At 36.5% G+C, this 18330-nt stretch overlaps 1 protein-coding gene across 3 annotated transcripts in view; it reads left to right on the forward strand.

The window, feature by feature from the left end:
- Window positions 1–18330, forward strand: part of RRAS2 (RAS related 2) — a 72975-nt gene that overhangs the window by 22979 nt on the left and 31666 nt on the right. Inside the window, exon 1 of one of the 3 annotated variants that reach the window (XM_025894441.2) lies at window positions 6333–6357. The exons of the other annotated variants lie outside the window; for them this stretch is intronic. The gene's annotated coding sequence lies outside the window, so the exon portion shown is untranslated. Of the gene's footprint in view, window positions 1–6332; window positions 6358–18330 lie in introns of those variants that run through there. 3 annotated transcript variants of the gene reach the window in all.

Raw genomic sequence — 18330 nt, forward strand, 5'->3', positions numbered from 1 at the left:
GAGATCTGGGCTGAGAGAGATTTGGGAATATAAAGTGATAAATGATTGTTGAGGGTAGCTTGTGTAGATGAGGCTTACCCAGATGGAGGAGAGGTCCTCATAGCTCCAGATGGAACTCTGGAAGGCTGCCATTGAAAAGAGGACAGGAGGAAGAAGAGGGACAGAATGACCAAGGAGGATGGGCTGGAGAACTAGAGACAAAAACCATGTTCGGTATTACAAAAAGAGAGTTTCAAGAAATGTTGTGTTGAGCAGGGTCATGTCTTAGATGGGTTAAGCAATCTAAGGGTGAAAAGTCTAGATTGGTAATGAATAGGTCACAGAGGGCAGTATTAGTGGAATGATAGGAATAGAAGACAGACTACACTGAACGGGAGGTTAAGAAAAATATTGATGGTGGAGGGCGCCTGGGTGGCTCAGTCGGTTAAGCGGCTGCCTTCGGCTCAGGTCATGATCCCAGGGTCCTGGGATCAAGCCCCACGTCTGGCTCCCTGCTTGGTGGAGAGCCTGCTTCTCCCTCTTCCTCTCCCGCTCCCCCTGCTTTTGTTCCCTCTCTTGGTGTGTCTCTCTCTGTCAAATAAATAAAATCTTTAAAAAAAAAGTACTGATGGAAGAGAAAGAAGGAAGGTAAACACTGGGGTACACGTGTTTAAAATAAAAAAAAAAATCTTATTTATAGGCCGAAGAGGAAGAGCTGGTATGGTAGGAAATACACCAGAGAAGGGACTGTTGATGGCAAGGACCTTTGAGAAAGTGGAAGATCGAATCTAGAGCACATACTGAAGCATCAGAAGTTGAGCAGGATAGTGATACTTTTTTTCCTCCCAGAAGGGTAGAAAATAATATGTAGTGTGATTTTTGGATGAAGGAGACATTTTAGAAACAAGGGAAAGCTTGATGGGAGTCTCCGCTGGAAATAGGCAAAATAATCTAGATGTACATAAACGCTTTGCAAAAATTTTTTACCCAAATTAGTAATTTCATAGCTTACATTACAGGCATATCAGAATTGAATATATTTTTAAAAATTTGCTGATGATACAGCAGTTCTTATATCTTAAAAGATAAATGTCAATAGGATGAGCAGTTAAAAAACAAAATACAGTGAGTGTTGTAAATGATCTCTCATTGAGTAGCAAAAAGGTCTAAAAAAAATAAGCCCTTTTTAAATGATCAATTGACAAAGGTCCATAAAAGGTTACCTATTATAGGTAAGGGTATGGGGATAGAGATACTCTCTCATACTGTTCCTGAAATTATAAATCCAAAAGCTGAATTAAGCCTTCAATTTCATAAACTTTGGCCTAGTAGTTATTTTTCAAAGAATTTTTCCTGATGTAGTATAATTTACTATATGGTACAAAGATTTATATACAAAATTTTATGACAGTGTGACTTAAGTTAAAATTTTAGAAATGGCTTATGTGGTCAGTAATAAAGATGGATTAAATAGTGACCCATGTTATTAAAATTAATTTTGAGACACTTTGGTAAGGAAGAAATGCTCATTAAGTAGGGGAGGGGAGTAGATTATAAATGCATATACAGTACAACACAAGTTTAAGTATGCGTATGGAAAGGACTCAAGAGTAAGCATTCTTGGATGATTTTAATTTTTGGTGTTTTTCTTCTCTGTGTCTGGGTTTTCTGCACTGCACTTATATCCTATAATGGGAAAAAAACTTTAAAACTTCAGTGCTGCTGAATGCACTCTTAAGGGAATACAATTGGTATAGCTTTCTCAAGTATAGTTTGTACTTTATCAATAGCCTAGCCTTCTCCTTTGACTTGATGAGTATGCCTCCAGGGATTTTTACTAAGGAAACGAGTAAGCACCATAAAGACCATTTTACAAAGATTTATTATGACATGATTTATAATAGTGACATGCTATAATTGTCCTAAATAGGCCAGTGGTTAAAATATAGTTCATTCTTCTAGTCGATGTAAAGCAGATCAATGCAGCCTATGAAAAATGATTTTAAAAATCTATATGATGAAACAGGAAGTTCCTTATACTATAATTTATGCAAAGAAAAAAATATAAAATGGTATGTGTTGTCCTGATTTTCATCCTTAAAATAATAGAAAAAACAGTGGGAAGAAAGAGACCCAAATAATGAGTTATTTTCTTATTTATACTGTTACAAGTTTTCTACAGTGGTCATTTTATAATTAGAAAGTTGTAAATAAATTTGCTAATTGATAGAAAAAGCCTCTGTATGTCTTTTACTTCAGTTAGTTTCTCTCTTATATGGTAAACACAGAATAGACTAAAACCAGGATTTCTTTTATCACTTAAAGCTTAGAAAAACATCTCTCAATCTGGTGCACACTTTTTCTATGATCAGATTTTCTTTTATTGTTATATCTTTTATAAGAGATCTATGTCTTGGTTTCCGTTTTGCTCTAATGATAATATATGTGTGATTTTTTTAATTGATTAAACTAAGTGAAATATTAGTGAAAATTTCATTAAAAATAAGATTTTTTTTTTACCTTATCGTATGCAAAGATATAAGCAATACAAAGGTATGTAAAACAAAAAGTAAAAGCTTTCTGCTACAACCATTCATTCCACTCCTGCTTGCCTTCTCATTCTCTGGTTGTATGTAGCCTTCTCATTCTCTGGTTGTAGCCACGTAGGATAAAATCCAACCATATTCAGTGTATTAGGTGAGTTTTGACAAATCTGTATGTCAAAACTATGTAACCATTACCACAAGCAAGATACAGAATATTTCATCACCCCAAGAAAGTCCCTTGTGTCCTTCCCCAATTAGTAACCTCCAGAGATAACCACTGTATTGACTTGATCACTATAGTTTAATTTTGCCTGTTTTGGACTTTATATCATGGAATTATGCAGTATGTACTCTATTGTGTCTGGGATGCTTTTGGGATTCATCCATGATATTGCTTGTTTTGGTAGTTTGTTCCTGTTTGTTGCTTGGTAGTGTTCCATATTATGCTATACTGCAATTTATTTGTCTGTTTACTTGATGGAACATTTGGGTTGTTACCAGTTTTTAGGAACCATGAATAAAACTGCACTGAAGGGGCGCCTGAGTGGCTCAGTTGGTTGGGCGACTGCCTTCGGCTCAGGTCATGATCCTGGAGTCCTGGGATCGGGTCCCACATCGGGCTCCCTGCTTAGCGGGGAGTCTGCTTCTCCCTCTGACCCTCCCCCCTCTTGTGCGCGCTCTCTCTCTCTCTTCATTCTCTCTCTCTCAAATAAATAAAATCTTTAAAAAAAAAAAGCTCCACTGAACGTTCATATGTATGTTAGCATATGGGTTTATATTGTCATTTCTCTTGGATTATAAACCACATTGTGGATTATTAGGTCGTATGTTTAACTTTGGAAAACAGTTTGGCAGTTTCTTGTGAAATGTTTGGACCATTTTATATTTTAAGAAGTTTAAAAGTTCTGGCCCAAGCAGTACAACTATAGAAACAGGATGTAAATATTAAAAGGGAAGAAATATGTATGGAGACAGATGTTAACTGGACTTATTGTGGTGATCATTTCCTAGCATATGCAAATACTGAATCATGTTGTACACCTGAAACTAATACAATGTTATATTTCAATTATATCTCAACAAAAAGTAAATAATAGGAAGAAACAGACAAAAAGGCAAGGAGAAAATATTTACAATACATATAGCTGACAAAGGACAAACAACCCAGTTTTCTAAAAAGACAAAGGATTTGAACAGACATATGGCCAATGAGCACCTAAGAAGATGTTCAATGTCATCAGAGAAAAACAAACTAAAATCACAGTGAGATACCAGCTAGAGATACAAAGGTGTGTGGAAGTTCCAGTTATTTTGGGTCCTTACCAGCACTTGGTATTTTAGCCAGTCTAATGGATATGTGCTGGTATTGAATATAATTGAAATATAACATTGTATTAGTTTCAGGTGTACAACATGATTCAGTATTTGCATATGCTAGGAAATGATCACCACAATAAGTCCAGTTAACATCTGTCTCCATACATATTTCTTCCCTTTTAATATTTACATCCTGTTGCTATAGTTGTACTGCTTGGGCCAGAACTTTTAAACTTCTTAAAATAACGAAATAGTGGGGCACCTGGGTGGCTCAGTCATTAAGAGTCTGCCTTCGGCTCAGGTCATGATCCCAGGGTCCTGGGATTGAGCCCCACATCGGGCTCCCTGCTCGGCAGGAAGCCTGCTTCTCCCTCTCCCACTCCCCCTGCTTGTCTTCCCTCTCTCGCTGTGTCTCTGTCAAATAAGTAAAAAAAAAAAAAAATCTTAAAAAAATAACGAAATAGTTAAAATCAAAATGAATGCAGTAGACGTCCTTGTTTGCTACTGATTTTTTTTTCCTACATCATATAAAATACAAATTTTTTGGATAAGTTATGTTAAGTAAGCATCCTATTAGTGTTTTAATGTTGTTATTAGCAATGTGATTTTATCAGATACTCCTTTGGCATCTGTAGAAATGGATCCTATTTGTTTTTGCTAAACCATTATTCATGGTATCCCTTGATGTTGAATAGGTATGAGATACCTAGGCTATGCATCACTTCATTGGCGTATATTAGTAGAGGAATTTTACGTACTATCATTTCACCTGGTAAGTTTCTGGTTTATTTTATTGAATTGTATGGGTGTTGTTTTATTTCCATTTTCTGGGTACATAAAACCTGTGATCAAGATCATATTTGTCTTGTAAGATGAATGGGATGGTGTGTTCATCTTCACATTCTTCAGGAGTTTTAAATTTTGCATTTAAAAAATCTGAACTTATCACTGTTGTCATTATTCCAGATACTCATTTTGTTCTTAGTTTTTACTTAGACGATGTTGTCCGTTTTATCTTCTGTTAATTTAGTTTTCTATTTCTTGAGATAACGTCTTTGTGTGTAATTATGTGTTTTTCTTTTTAAAATTTTGTGTAAAAATATTACCATAATGAAGCTTCTCAATTTTACTGTATGGCTGTGTATGAGTATCTTATTTTTGTTACAGCCTCTTTCCCTTGAATATATGTATTTTCTCACCTTTTTTTTTTTTTTGAGTGCTACCACATGCCAGTGTATTGCCTCTTTTTTGGGGAATCTAAGATCTTTAAGCTATTCCTGCCCAGTGCTACTCATTTAAATTTTCTAGAATGGTCCTCACCCCCATCCCAAAGTGCCAGCTCTTAAATTGTCAGTGCTATCAATTGATACACCTTTGTATTTATCCTTAATTATTATGTTCTGTTTTCCTTTGGGTTTAAGAGTTTTCTAAAATCTTATACTTTATCACTTTGTTTTTCTCTTTTGATGAATACATTCAAAATTATGATTTCACCTGTGAATACTGCATTAATCATTTGATATTTGTAGAAATACTGTTTTAATTTTGTAAATTAATTTTTTTCATTTGAATTGTTTATTATAATCTATAGTTGAAATTTAAGTTTTGGTTGATTTCTGCTTTTTCATTTTGTTCTGTTTTTAGCATTGTGGCTAGGGATCTGGAATTTCTGGACATTAGAGAAGATATATTTCTTGTCTTTAGTGCAGGGAAAGATCCAGGTATTGAGGGCCCAAAGCTTGTGTAGTTTCGACGCCCCTCTTTAAGAGAGAATACAGAATTGTGTACACAGATGAATATTTGTTTAGAATGAGAAAACAAGTCATTTGTGTAACCCGAGGGGCCTCAGGGCCCAATCTTCATTCATTTTGTGGTAAATCTGCCTGTGCTTTAAAGTGTAAAATTTGGTTTATGTCCATTGAATCTTCATCTTATGTGCTTTGTGTCCTACCCTTTTGACTACATGCTGTAGATATTTTTTTTCAACTTCCAGTGCTTCTAATAGTTTTTGCATTGATTCTTTTTGTTGCCTAAATAATATCGTTTCCATTATTGCGTTAACGGCGTTTAAAAATCTCACTATAGCTGTTGAATAAATTTTACCATGTTTGATATTGATGTTTTCAGACCTGCTTTCCTCTCTTGACTAATTTGATGCATTTCTTTTTTTTGCTCACCTTTTTGTTACTAGCGTAATAAGCACCGCATTGTTAGATTTTATTTAAAAAGAAATCCTGTTGAGCTGCTTCTTTTCTAATGAAGCCTCTTAACGTGATCATGATTAATAGTTTGGCCTCTGTATTTTTCCCTCCTTGCTTTCTCATGTTTTACCTGTTTTTTAGTCCCTTCATTTTATGGTGACTTTTAAGGAGTAGCACTTATTTTCATTACCTGTAGTGTGGGTGGGGAGTAAGTCAAGCTTTCGTCTGTGAGGTTTTTTTTTCATTTCATGAGTTGTGGTTGTGGGCAAGACGTACGTATGAATCTATGAAGAGCTGGTTGGAAGACATTGAAAGTATGTAATACACATTTTCTTTTTCCCTAAAGCATTTAGAGATTTGTAAAGTAGGGGAGAATTTATGTTGTTTGGGTTTTATTGCATGAGTTCATATTGTCACAGTTCTAGTAGCAGTTTTACTGATGACTTTAGAATGAAATCAAGTGAGATTGGTAAAATAATCAGTTATTCTCTTGGAGTAAAATTTTAATCCTCACAGCCTTCTGGGGTTCTTTTAGAGGGTTGTGTGTGTGTGTGTGTGTAGGCAAGCTACTATAGACTTAGTTTGCTTAGTTTATTAGTGCAAATTAAAAGGCAGTTTTGCTGGTACTGATAAAAATGCTTCTGATGCTAACATAATACTGCTTACCTCTTTTAATGTTAATTATGGCAAATTGTATTTGTTCCTCAAACACATTAGAAGGGCACAAAACTGATTTTCCTCTGTGGGACTCCCTTCCTCAGTGGAATAAAAGTTAGATAAAATGAAAATTTTTTTTTCACTCTTAAACTCTGAAGAAGACAACTTCCTCTATTTTGCATTTTTGGGTGGTGGTTATAGCACTTGTTTTGAGGTTTGACCACCCTTTGTTCAGCTATTTTTATTTTTACTTGTCACTTTGAGTACACTTAGTGGTATTTTAACTATATAAGAGCTCGTATAATGAAATTCATACATGCATATTTATCTTAAAACTCTACTGTTTTGACTTAATTTGTATTAATCGGTTTATTCTATTTCTGCTTCATCTGAGTTTTTTCCCTTTAGCCAAGTGAATGCCTAGTTTTCCACAGCTGAACTAAAAAGCCAACTCGTACTCTTAATAGATTTACAGTGTTTGTTTTCTCTGCTGAACATATAAATTATTTAAGATATGACATGAATTTGTACTGTTTGGTTGCTCTTTGTCCCCCACCCTCCCCCCCCCAAACACCCCAGGAGAGGATGGCCTTTTCTTTTTCTTTTCTTTTTTTTAAATGAATTTTATATTTGCAGTTTGCTTTCATTGTTCCACTGCTAGACACTAAACATAAATTTGGGTGGCACATGTTAGAGTATTCTTTCAAATGCCCAGGATCCCATAATAGCGTAATATTTAGTTTCTATACGTGGATAGGACTGGACTGGCTGGATCTCGGCCAAGAGCATCCATTGAGCACTTTTGTGCCAAGGACTGTGAAGAGAAGGAACAGAAAAGACTGATGGAGAGAGCCCCACATACAGGAGCAATAATGACTGCATACTTTTTATGGAGCAACATGACAATAAGAAGTTTGAAGTCACATACTAACAAAGCAAGGGCTTGAATGCTCAGAGGGCCTCAAACTGAAATTCAGGGCTCGGTTGGAATCTGAAGTTCAGGGGAGGGCAGCTGTGGAAAACAACAAACGAGGTATAGAAGGGGCAGTTCTGGGGGCAGCCAGTGTGGTCTAAACACAGGAGAGTACAGATATTTTGCCCTTACTGGAAACTATGTCCTAAATTGAATTGGAGACCCTGGTTTTGTTAAATAAGCTGGAGTAAAGCCTTAGGAGAACTTTTACCCTTTATTTATTTTTTATTTTTATTTTTTAACCACTGTTTAGCTTTCAAAGGTCTTACTAAACAAATTTCAGAATCACTGAAACTTGATAATTAAAAATTAAGCATCATGTAAAATAGTTAACAACTGCCTATTTCCTGGCACAGAAATTCAGTATATAAAATGCTAGAAATTATGGAATAACAGCAACATTTTAGAAGCTATATGAGCTAATAGTTACTTATAGATTTAAGCTGTTACTCTTTCTCATTTTGTGAGAAATAAATAAAGCATCAGGCATATGCCCTGAGATTTTCAGATTTGCACATATTCTGTTGAAGCTTTCACTACTATTTTTGGGTTCCATGCCATGGGGTAATAAGGTCACTTTTAGTGCTATTCAATAAGGAGAGAAAACCAAATTAAGTTGAAGAGGTTCTAGTACATTAATGTTTCACTGGATGCTTTTCTGTAATATTCCCAGACAGAAAGTCTTAAATTTGAGTAAGTAGATTGAGAGAAGCCTGATGAAATTCTAAATTTCATCCTCCCTCAGATGGGATCAGTTACTGCTCTTTCTCCAATCCCTACTCCATTCCATATTGCACAGTAGTATTTCATGCAAAAAAATTATCATTTTACAAACCAAATAGAAGATACAGTGGAAACAGAGACCCTTGTATGACAGCAAACAAAAAGTTCTTTTATACACTAAAAAAATGTGTAACATTTCTATCAGAAACCTAAAAATGCTCCTGTGGTTCATATAGAAGTCTTAAAGGAATAGAAGATGACACTGTATTCTTGGATTTGAAGATGCAAGCTCTTAACTATGTCAATTCTAAAAGCTAATCTACAAAATTAATGGCATTCTAAAATAAAAAACTAAAAGGATTAAAAAAAAAAACAACTCCACCAGTTCCTCTGTTGTCGAGTATTAGTATAAGCTAATTTGTAGATGAGTAAAATGAAGCTCAGAGAAACCAAGTAACCTCTCCAAGGTCACAAAGCTAGGAAGTGGTGGAGGCAAGGCTTCACGACAAGGTGAGTTTGAGGGCTCAGACCTAAGAATAATATTTAGTAAGCACTTCTGTCATTAAGCATTACTATTCCAAGCAAAGCGCTATGTATTTTTTCAATTAGGATAGCATCTAAATATATTTAGAAAATAAGAATCTGTGATCTTTTCTGGAGAGGTTCTAGAGATAATACATGCTGTGTTTATAAATTTATAGGTCCTTTATAATTCCTTCCACCCAGTTTTTCTTGTCTGCATAAGCAGTTGTGTTGACTAGTACAGCAGCTTTTATTGACTAGTCCATCCTTCCCCTATGATCTGCTTTACTTTATATGTCAGATTTCATATACGTGGATTTTTGGGGGCCATCTATTCTGTTCCATTAGTCTTTTTGCCTAGTCCTGTGTCAGTTCCATTCTATCTTAATTTTATAAATGGCTAGGCTACGCCTCGCTACTGTGTTCATTCAATAAAACTATCATTGAACGAATCTTTGTGGCCAGTACTATGTACTAGGAACTGTATAAGTTCTGGCAAAACAGCACTGAACAAAACAATTCTCATGGAACTTACTCTTGTAAAGAATTTTTTGGGTATTTTTCCTGTTCATGACAAATTCAATAGCTTTTTAATTTTATTTTTATTCATTTTAGAGATAGCGGGGGAAGGAGCAGGGGGGGGAAGGATGAAACGCTGAGCACAGAGCCCAATGTGGGGCTGGAACCCACGACCCTGAGATCACAACCTGAGCTGAAACCAAGTGAGATGCTCAGCCAACTGAGGCACCCAGGCACCCCAGCTTTTTTATTTTAAATTGTATCATAATAAGGAAACTTGACATTTTTGACAATTCTGTCCATGAACATAGAATGCTTTTCAAGTCATATGTATTTCCCCCTGTCTTTGGTCTTTATTTAAAGCTTTCTAGTTTCTTTCCATAAAGGTCTAGAATATATTTTATTAGATTTACTCCTAATTACCATATATTTGCTGTTGCTACTGTAAATGATACCATCTGTTTGACTTAAATTTTATGAATGCTTGTATGCAGAAATGGCCTTTTTTGGGAGAGAGGTCTGGGGGTTAGATTTTTTTATCCAAACACCTTGTAGACTCTGTTTCCAGTAATTATTTTGTATATTCTGTAGGATTTTCTGTATTGATAAACGTATCATCATCAAATAATTTGTTTTCAATTCTTCTCCTTACTGCATTGGTTAAGACTTCCAAATTTAATGTTGAATAAATGTGGTAATGGTGGACATTCTTTTTTGTTCTTGATTTTAGAGTTTCACTGTTAAAAAAATTGTTTCTGCAGGTTTTTAGTTCCCTTCTAGTCCCACTTGCTATGAATTTTTAAGATAGATGTGACATTTTCTCATGCTTTTCCTGTATCTCTTATGATCATGTTATTTTTCCTTTAATCTGCTCATATGGTGAATTATACTTGTAACTTTTCAAGAAAAGTCTATGTATCCTTGTATTCCTAGGTTCTTGGAATATATTGGTCATAATGTATATTCTTGTTTATGTACTCTTGGGTTCTGCTTGCTAATGTTTTACTTACGGGCTTTTGGGTTTTTTGCATCTATATTTTAGTGAAGTTGGCCTGTCATTTTCATTTTCCCTAATGTCCTTGCCTTGTCTGATTTTGATATCTAGGTTATACTGGCCTCATGAGTTGGGAAGCGTTTCCTCCTTTCCTGTTCCTCTGAAAGATCTGTGTAATACTGGAATTACCTGCTCCCTGAAAGCTTGGCAGAACTGGCTCTTACCACTTCTGGACCTGATTGTATATGTGTAGCAAGGTTCTTTTGTTTTCTAATTTTTTCTCTTATATCGGTCCTAGGACTGTTCAGGCATTATAATTATGTTGTCCCCAAACACAGGTGAACTTAAATAACAGTAGGGAGGACTTACTGATAAGAAAACACAGGAAAGGCAGAACGTCAGGAATGAGTCAGAATTTCAGTTAGAGAATACACTTTGGGCCAGAAACAAGTTGGGGGTGGGTGGATGGGAAAGGAGCTAAATCTGAGATTTTGCTCATTAAGAAGGACCCCTACAACCAGGCTGATGGGGCATAGGTGGGCTAACGTGGTCTTAGCAAGTTGACAGCACCCCCCTCCCCCTTATGCCTGAGTGATCAAGCAAGTGTGCACTAACAGAACACAAGACATGGCAGAAATAAACAGAATTAGGTTCCACCCCTGCCCTGTGAGGGGACTTCAGAGATTCTGGCACTTTCTGATCATTCTTCAGAATGTAAATATGAAGAATAAGGGACTTCAGTGCCATCCTTGTAGAGTTCCCTACCCCATTCCACCACCTTTCCATGAAGGGAAGTGTATTGAGAAAATATAAAATTTGCTCCCAGTTAGTCATACTAGTAGAAGGGGAGAGAGACAGTATGGACATTCTCCAGAGGTTTAAAAGTATTGACCTGCATTTAGTTCTTTTTTTTTTTTTTTTTAAAGATTTTATTTATTTATTTGACAGAGAGAGACACAGCGAGAGAGGGAACACAAGCAGGGGGAGTGGGAGAGGGAGAAGCAGGTTTCCCTCTGAGCAGGGAGCCCGATGTTGGGCTCCATCCCAGGACCCTGGGATTATGACCTGAGCCGAAGGCAGCCGCTAACGACTGAGCCACCCAGGTGCCCCATTTAATTCTTTACAATCAGTTTCTCTTTTGTCGTTATGTAGCTTAAGATACTATGAAGATTAACTTGTATTTTCACTGTTTTCCTGTGTTTTATATCCTATTTCTTTTCATAACTGCTTATAGGGTCTTGAAAAATAAATTTTGAAATAAAATTTAAATTATTTAGTATTTTTACTTTTACCAATCCATGCTATTTTATATAAACACAGTGTAATTTAGTGCCTTTCAGAAAAATTCCTTGTTTCTGCTTTTTATCTTCAGCTATTCTTAGCTAATGTTTTTACATGAGTTTTTCTGAAAGCAACAAAAAATTGATTAATGCAAATCTCTGGGCCAGCCTGAAGTTTAAGTTTGGAAACTAAGTCTAAGTGTTAATGAGTTTCTACAGGAAAAATTTTCCTTTGCTTTTGTTTATAGATTGAAATTAATGAGTAAGTCAGAGTTGCTTAATTAAGTCCATTTACAATTTTTGACTTAATTTCCAGTCTTAGTGTCTATTGACCCGACTTTGGGTAGAGAGCATGTGACTCCAGACAAGCATGCAGTCATTCTAGGTATATTGCTGCTTAAGAAAACGACTTTACAAAATGTGTTAGAACATGGGAAAAAAAGATCTTGCTCTCTTGTGGTTTTACAGGGTGCCAGAGGTTTGGTTGCTTGTATGTTTCACTCAATTGCTTTCTGTTCAATGAGTAGAATCACCACTATGCCTTACAACTTTGCAGACTCACTGCAGAGGAAATAGCAAGAGGTAAAATGACCTCAAATGAATGTGGCTTTTTTGTGGGATGGAGTGAGTAGACAGTGCTACAACTAAATAAACGAATTATGCAGGAAGACTTTTACTTAACTCATCTATATTCTTTCTACACTGTGACTCCCCTGCCCCCATCATTCCTTGTTCTCTAAACATTTGTACAGTGATTAGTTTGTTGTAAATATGTAACATGGTTACAGCTGAGTTGTTCATATTTTAATAATCTTATTATTATTTCTCTAGTAAGCTCTTTCTTTTCCTCCTTTGGGCTGACAGCTTCCTTATTGTGAGTGCCTTAAGAGATCTTAGACTCAGTGTTGGTTGAATGGAACTAACTCCCTTCATCTTGTTATGTTGGATTCTCTTTATCCTGCAAGTTCCTGTTGTTTTCATTACATAATCATTTTGTATTTGGAAAGATAAAACTGGTATTTGTATCTCTCTACCGTAAGTCTTGGGTATCATCATGACCTTTTATCAATTCAGTATTGGGTATGAGAGATAACAGTTTAAAAGGGAAGGAGAAATCATTATGTATGGTAAACTTGCAGTTATCTGTGCTCTTAGAAGGCAGAAAGGAGTCTGGATAGTTTTGTATGTGTGTTTATTGCAATGCCCATCGTACTCACATACCTAGGAAATGCTTCTTTGCCTACTGGCCAGCTTATTACCAGTGTCAGGATTGATTGAGATGTATGGGGACAATTTGAGGTCTGGACATTTAACTCCATAAATGTGGAGAAAATAGAGGCGATACATTTATTTTGTTTTATGAAGGCAGCTCTCAGTGTAATGTAGTGGTTTTGGGCACAGAATTGAGCCAGACTGCTTGGAATCAGTCTCCACCACTTATTGCCTGTGGCTTTGAGCAAGTTACTTAACCTCTTCTGTCTCCTTTTCCTCACCTGTAAGATGGAGACGAATAAGAGTACTTAACCTACTTCATGGACTTCTTGTGAGGTTTCAGTGAACTAATGTATGAAAGTACTTAGTGCCTGGCCCATGGTAAATATAAATTCTGTACAGGTATTCTTTGCCAAGTCAAACACATGTGACTCAATGTGTACCTGATGTACGTGTCCCTGAAGGAGTTCGGAGTGTAAAACTTAATTTTTCTGCAAGTCTGATTTATAGTTACTTTTAAATGGCTTCAAAAGTGGGGACTAAAGAATCCATAAGGTATCTGTGTTTGGGTTATCTTTACCGTACACTGGCTGCCTTCCTCAGGAAATACTCTTTTGTCTTAGCTGTTCCATGGCCTGCCTGAGTCGGGCTCTTTTGCAGTGACCACAGCAGGGAAGCTTGGCCTGGGAGACTGGGTAAGGGGCACCCCCTCCCCACCGCCCTCCACTAGGTACCCGAGTCCTGCTGAGAAATAAGGGTTTTGCTTCTCTTACAAGGGCACCTAGCTGAACAGATGCCATCTCATCTCTGGGCACTCTAGTGTTAAAAGAAGTGCACGTCCAAAATAGGATTTATTAGGATAGTGATTCATTCATTCAACAAATATTTCTCTAGGGTTTATGTGCACGGCCTTAAGGAGTTTGCAAAGACAGGGTTTTCCTGTCCTAAAGTAGAATGTCAGTCCTAACTGAAGGGAAAAACATGAAAATGATTTGTTTTGTTCTTCCTGCTATCTCTGAAATTGGCCTGCTTCTCTTTCAGAAATGTAGTTTATGATTGCTCTCTTCGTACGCTTAAAAGCTCTGCTCTCCTTTGTTTGTAGAGGAAGGTTAAGGGGAAGAACTGGTAAGTTCTCTCATCTGTAACTTTCTTGCTGATAAAATGACTACATTTCTAAGAAGTAAAGAAATTACCTGTGAATTTTGTTTTCCAAATAATTTAGTGAAATGTCAATGAATTTATTCATGTTGGCTTTAAAACTTTTTATTAATAAAGATATTCTGCACCTTTAACCGGTCTGTCTTGCATTTCATAAATAAATTTGTTCTTGGCAAGATGTATACATTTTGAATTGTATTTTCGCATTGACTTAGAGGATTACGGGCCACACGAGCAGTGCCGACACCTGCACCCCGCATGCCCACACCTGTGGAAGTTAGCGATGTCAGATTGCAGTACCTCCACATCTCTGCTTCCACATACTTGATGTTAAACTCACCGTAGCATTTGTCACTCAGAAACTGTGCTGTCTTATCCATTCTGAGACATTTCACAAATTCTTATTTTAGTATCTTTGTAATTAGGATGCATCTTCCAGTTGATGGCATCCTAGAGTCAACAAAAGATGGTATTTGTTTCTTGTCTTGCCTCCTGTTTGACAGTGAGTAGGACGCCTTGAGGGCAAGGACTATTACTCATTCACTTGTGTTCTCTCCGTCCGATGTGCGATTTGCATTTAGAACCCCACTTTTGCTGAACTGCAGTGTAGCAGTTTTTTTAGGATCATCTCAGTGAGTGTTAATTGAAATGAGAGTTTCTTCAGGACACTTTTGCAGGAGGAGGCATTTAAGAGGAGGGCCTGGTCATTGCTGATAACTAGTTAAATGTGACTTCAGTTTCCCCTCTTTTGTACCCATTCGGTCATTCTCTTGTGGTTCTCTTGTTCATACTGATGCATACCTCGGTGACAAAGTGATACGTACACTTTACCAGAATTAGTTGCTTTTAGCACATGCCAGTGAATTGAAAGAGTAAGAATGTTAGGTTCTTATTTGTGATATGCTATTATTTTGTGAGCATCCTTTGGATATTGCACTGTGCTCTAGTCACTTTTCATTATGTAAATGAGGAAATGGGGAATCAGTGTGTTTAGGGACATGATGTTTATTTTAGTCCATGGTGATGGAAGAAAGGCCAGACTTCCTGCACAAAGCTTCTGCTTTAGAAGCATCTTCTCAATTACTATTTTTTGTTATTTTTATTGGTTTAAAATTGTCTTATTTATAAATAGCTCTGTGATTAAGAGACTTTGGGTTTTCACACCCTCATAACAATAAATCAGATGTTTGCTTGAAAGGTAGAGTTGGTCTAGACGCCCTTTATCTTGCCGCCAAGTACTTGAATTATCAGCCTTGCAAAAATCCAGATGGAATCTTAGTGCTAGAAGAAACTGCTTAGTAAGTGGTGCTAGTTGTTTTCCATAAGTTAAGCTTTTACATGTGGGTGATTAGAAAAGTCTTATCTGGGACCTTAATTAGTATTTTTCTGGACATAACTGCCATGTTCATTTTTTTAAATTTTTTATTGTTATGTTAATCACCATATATTACATAATTTGTTTTGGTGTACTGTTCCATGATTCATTGTTTGTTCATAACACCCAGTGCTCCATGCAGAACGTGCCCTCCTCAATACCCATCACCAGGCTAACCCATCCCCCCCCCCTCCTCCCCTCCAGAAACCTCAGTTTGTTTTTCAGAGTCCATCATCTCTCCTGGTTCGTCTCCCCCTCTGACTTACTCCCCTTCATTCTTCCTCTCCTGCTATCTTCTTTTTCTTTTTTCTTAACATATGTTGCGTTATTTGTTTCAGAAGTACAGATCTGTGTGCCATGTTCATTTTTAAAATAGTCTTTATTTAAGAAAAGTTGTAGATTTATGGAAAAATTGAGAAGATAAAGTTCCATGGGGCGCCTGGGTGGCTCAGTCCATTAAGTGTCTGTTTTCGGCTCAGGTCATGATCCCAGGGTGCTGGGATCGAGCCCCGTGAACCCTGCATCGGGCCCCCTGCTCAGTGGGGAGTCTGCTTCTCCCTCTCCCTCTGCCTCCCCCCCTGCTTGTGCTCGCCCTCATGGATTCTCTCAAAAATAAATTAAAAAATCTTTAAACAAATCCCAAAAACAGTTTCCATATACCCAGCATCGAGTTTCCCTGTTATTAATCTCTGCTATTGTATGGTACATTTGTTATAATTAATGAACCAATATTGATACTTGATTATTAACTGAAGTTCGTTCATACTTTGTTCAGGTTTCCATAGCTTTTACCTAATACCTGTTTTCTGTTCTGTTATTCCATCCGGATACCACATTACATTTAGTTGTCATGTTTCCTTAGGCTCCTCTTTGCTGACTTCCTTTGTTTTTGGTGACCTTGACCATTTTGAGGAGAATTTATGAAGTATTTTGTAGAATGCCCCTCTATTGGAATTTGTCTGATGCTTTTCTCATGACTAGATTGGAGTTATGGGTTTTTGGGAGGAAGATGCAGAGGTAAAGTGCCATGCTTATCAGGTCACATCACATCAAGGCTATACATTGTCAACACGATTCCTACTGTTGATGTTGACCATGGTCACCTGGCTGAGGTAGTGTGTGTGGTTTCTCTACTATAAAGCTCCCACCCTTCTTTCCTGCCATGTTCCATACTATATACTTTGGAAGGAAGTCATTGTGTGCACCCCACACGGAAGGAGTGGGAATGCTCTGTAATTTTTAGTAAACATATCTAAATGGCAGAACAGTTTAAAAATGTACCTGGAGTTAGTGAAATTTTTGTTTTCAACAAAAACATCACTGTTTAACCTGCATTTCAGAGATTTGTTTTTGGCAAAAATTTTCATTCTCAGTGTTTTAATCTTCACTTGTTGTGTGGCAGCTGTTAGATGTTCCTCTTTACCTACTTTTTGTACCATCTATTTGATACTTATTTTTGAGAAAATGAAAGCAAAATGTGGGAGATTTATTCAGAAACTCTTGAATAAAATTTGTTAGTATTTTGATCTTCATCTGTTGCTTTTTCTCTCTTAAAAATATTATTTATAAAACTGAGGGCTTGCTTGATATGTAAATTATGATTAGAGACCAGAACAGTTTAGGACCCAAAATGATCAAGGGAAAGCACCTTGTCGGAAACCCCCATGACAATAGCCTCTCCTTGTAGTTCCCATTTGTGTGTTTCAATTATAAGGCTTATGTTAAAATTAGATCAGAATTTCCATTGTAGACTCTCAATTTCATAGTTGTGTAACTGCCATATAAACTTGATTGTAAACAAAGGCCTGTAATGATGGGCCTTATTTGAGCAATTAAGGTGAGAAATTGTGAGGACTGAATTTGATTCTAAAGGTGAGTATAAAATTTTTTTTCTTACGATATCCCACATTTTCTACAGTGGGGACATATTTTATAATTAAAAAACTAAACTAGAAATAATACAATTGATTTGTTATAGTCTTGAGACTTTTATTATATGTGATTGTATATATTATATTTTTTATAATTTTGATAATTATATTTCTTTTTGACTACTTTCCCCAAACTTTAGAAACTTAGAGCCATTTAAATCCATTTACCTTCTCTCACTTTTTGTGTTTTTTTTGACTGACTAAATCTAGTTCAGAAAACGAAAACTCGAAAACTGTTACTTCGTGCGTCTATGTGTATCTCTGTAATAAATTGTAATGCTGGTACTGTGAAGGCAGCTCAGTTTTTGAGTTCTAATAGTTTGTGAATAGAAAAAAAAATCTGTTTTGTCCTCCATTTTTCTTGGGCTTATAAACTACATACAAAAATTATTTGCAAGAAGGGGGAGTTCAAATCTTATAGGTGAATGTATTAGATTTCTAGGTCTGCTATAACAAACTACCACAAATGTTGTAGCTTTAAACAACAGAAATGTATTCTCTCACAGTTCTGGGGACCAGAACCTTGAAGTCAGGTTGTTGACAGAGTTGGTTTCTTCTGGAGGTTCTGAGGGAGAATCGCCCGCCTTCCATGCCTTTCTCCCAGCTTCTCATGATTGTTGGCAGCCCTTGACGTTCCTTGGCTTGTGGACACATGCACTCTGGGTCTTGTCTGTGTGTCTCAAATCTTCCACTCTTTTCCTATGAAGATACAATGGAGATCCTTAACTTAATTGTATCTGCAAAGACCCTATTCCAAATAAGGTCACATTCACAGCTACGAGGGTGTTAGGAGTTAGGCATCTTTTTGGGTGCTATAATTCAACGCACTACAGTGAGTAAAACCTTTTCTTGAATTTGCTAATGAGCACTGTATTAAGTACTTCTGCTGGAGGGAAGAGTAGTATCTGACCTATGTACATACAAATGTGATTCAAAATTTAGC

The sequence above is a fragment of the Callorhinus ursinus genome, unplaced genomic scaffold (assembly GCF_003265705.2).
Source record: "Callorhinus ursinus isolate GAN/ISIS: 27379988/994484 unplaced genomic scaffold, GSC_fseal_2.0 scaffold49, whole genome shotgun sequence".
Classification (NCBI taxonomy): Eukaryota; Metazoa; Chordata; class Mammalia; order Carnivora; family Otariidae; genus Callorhinus; species Callorhinus ursinus.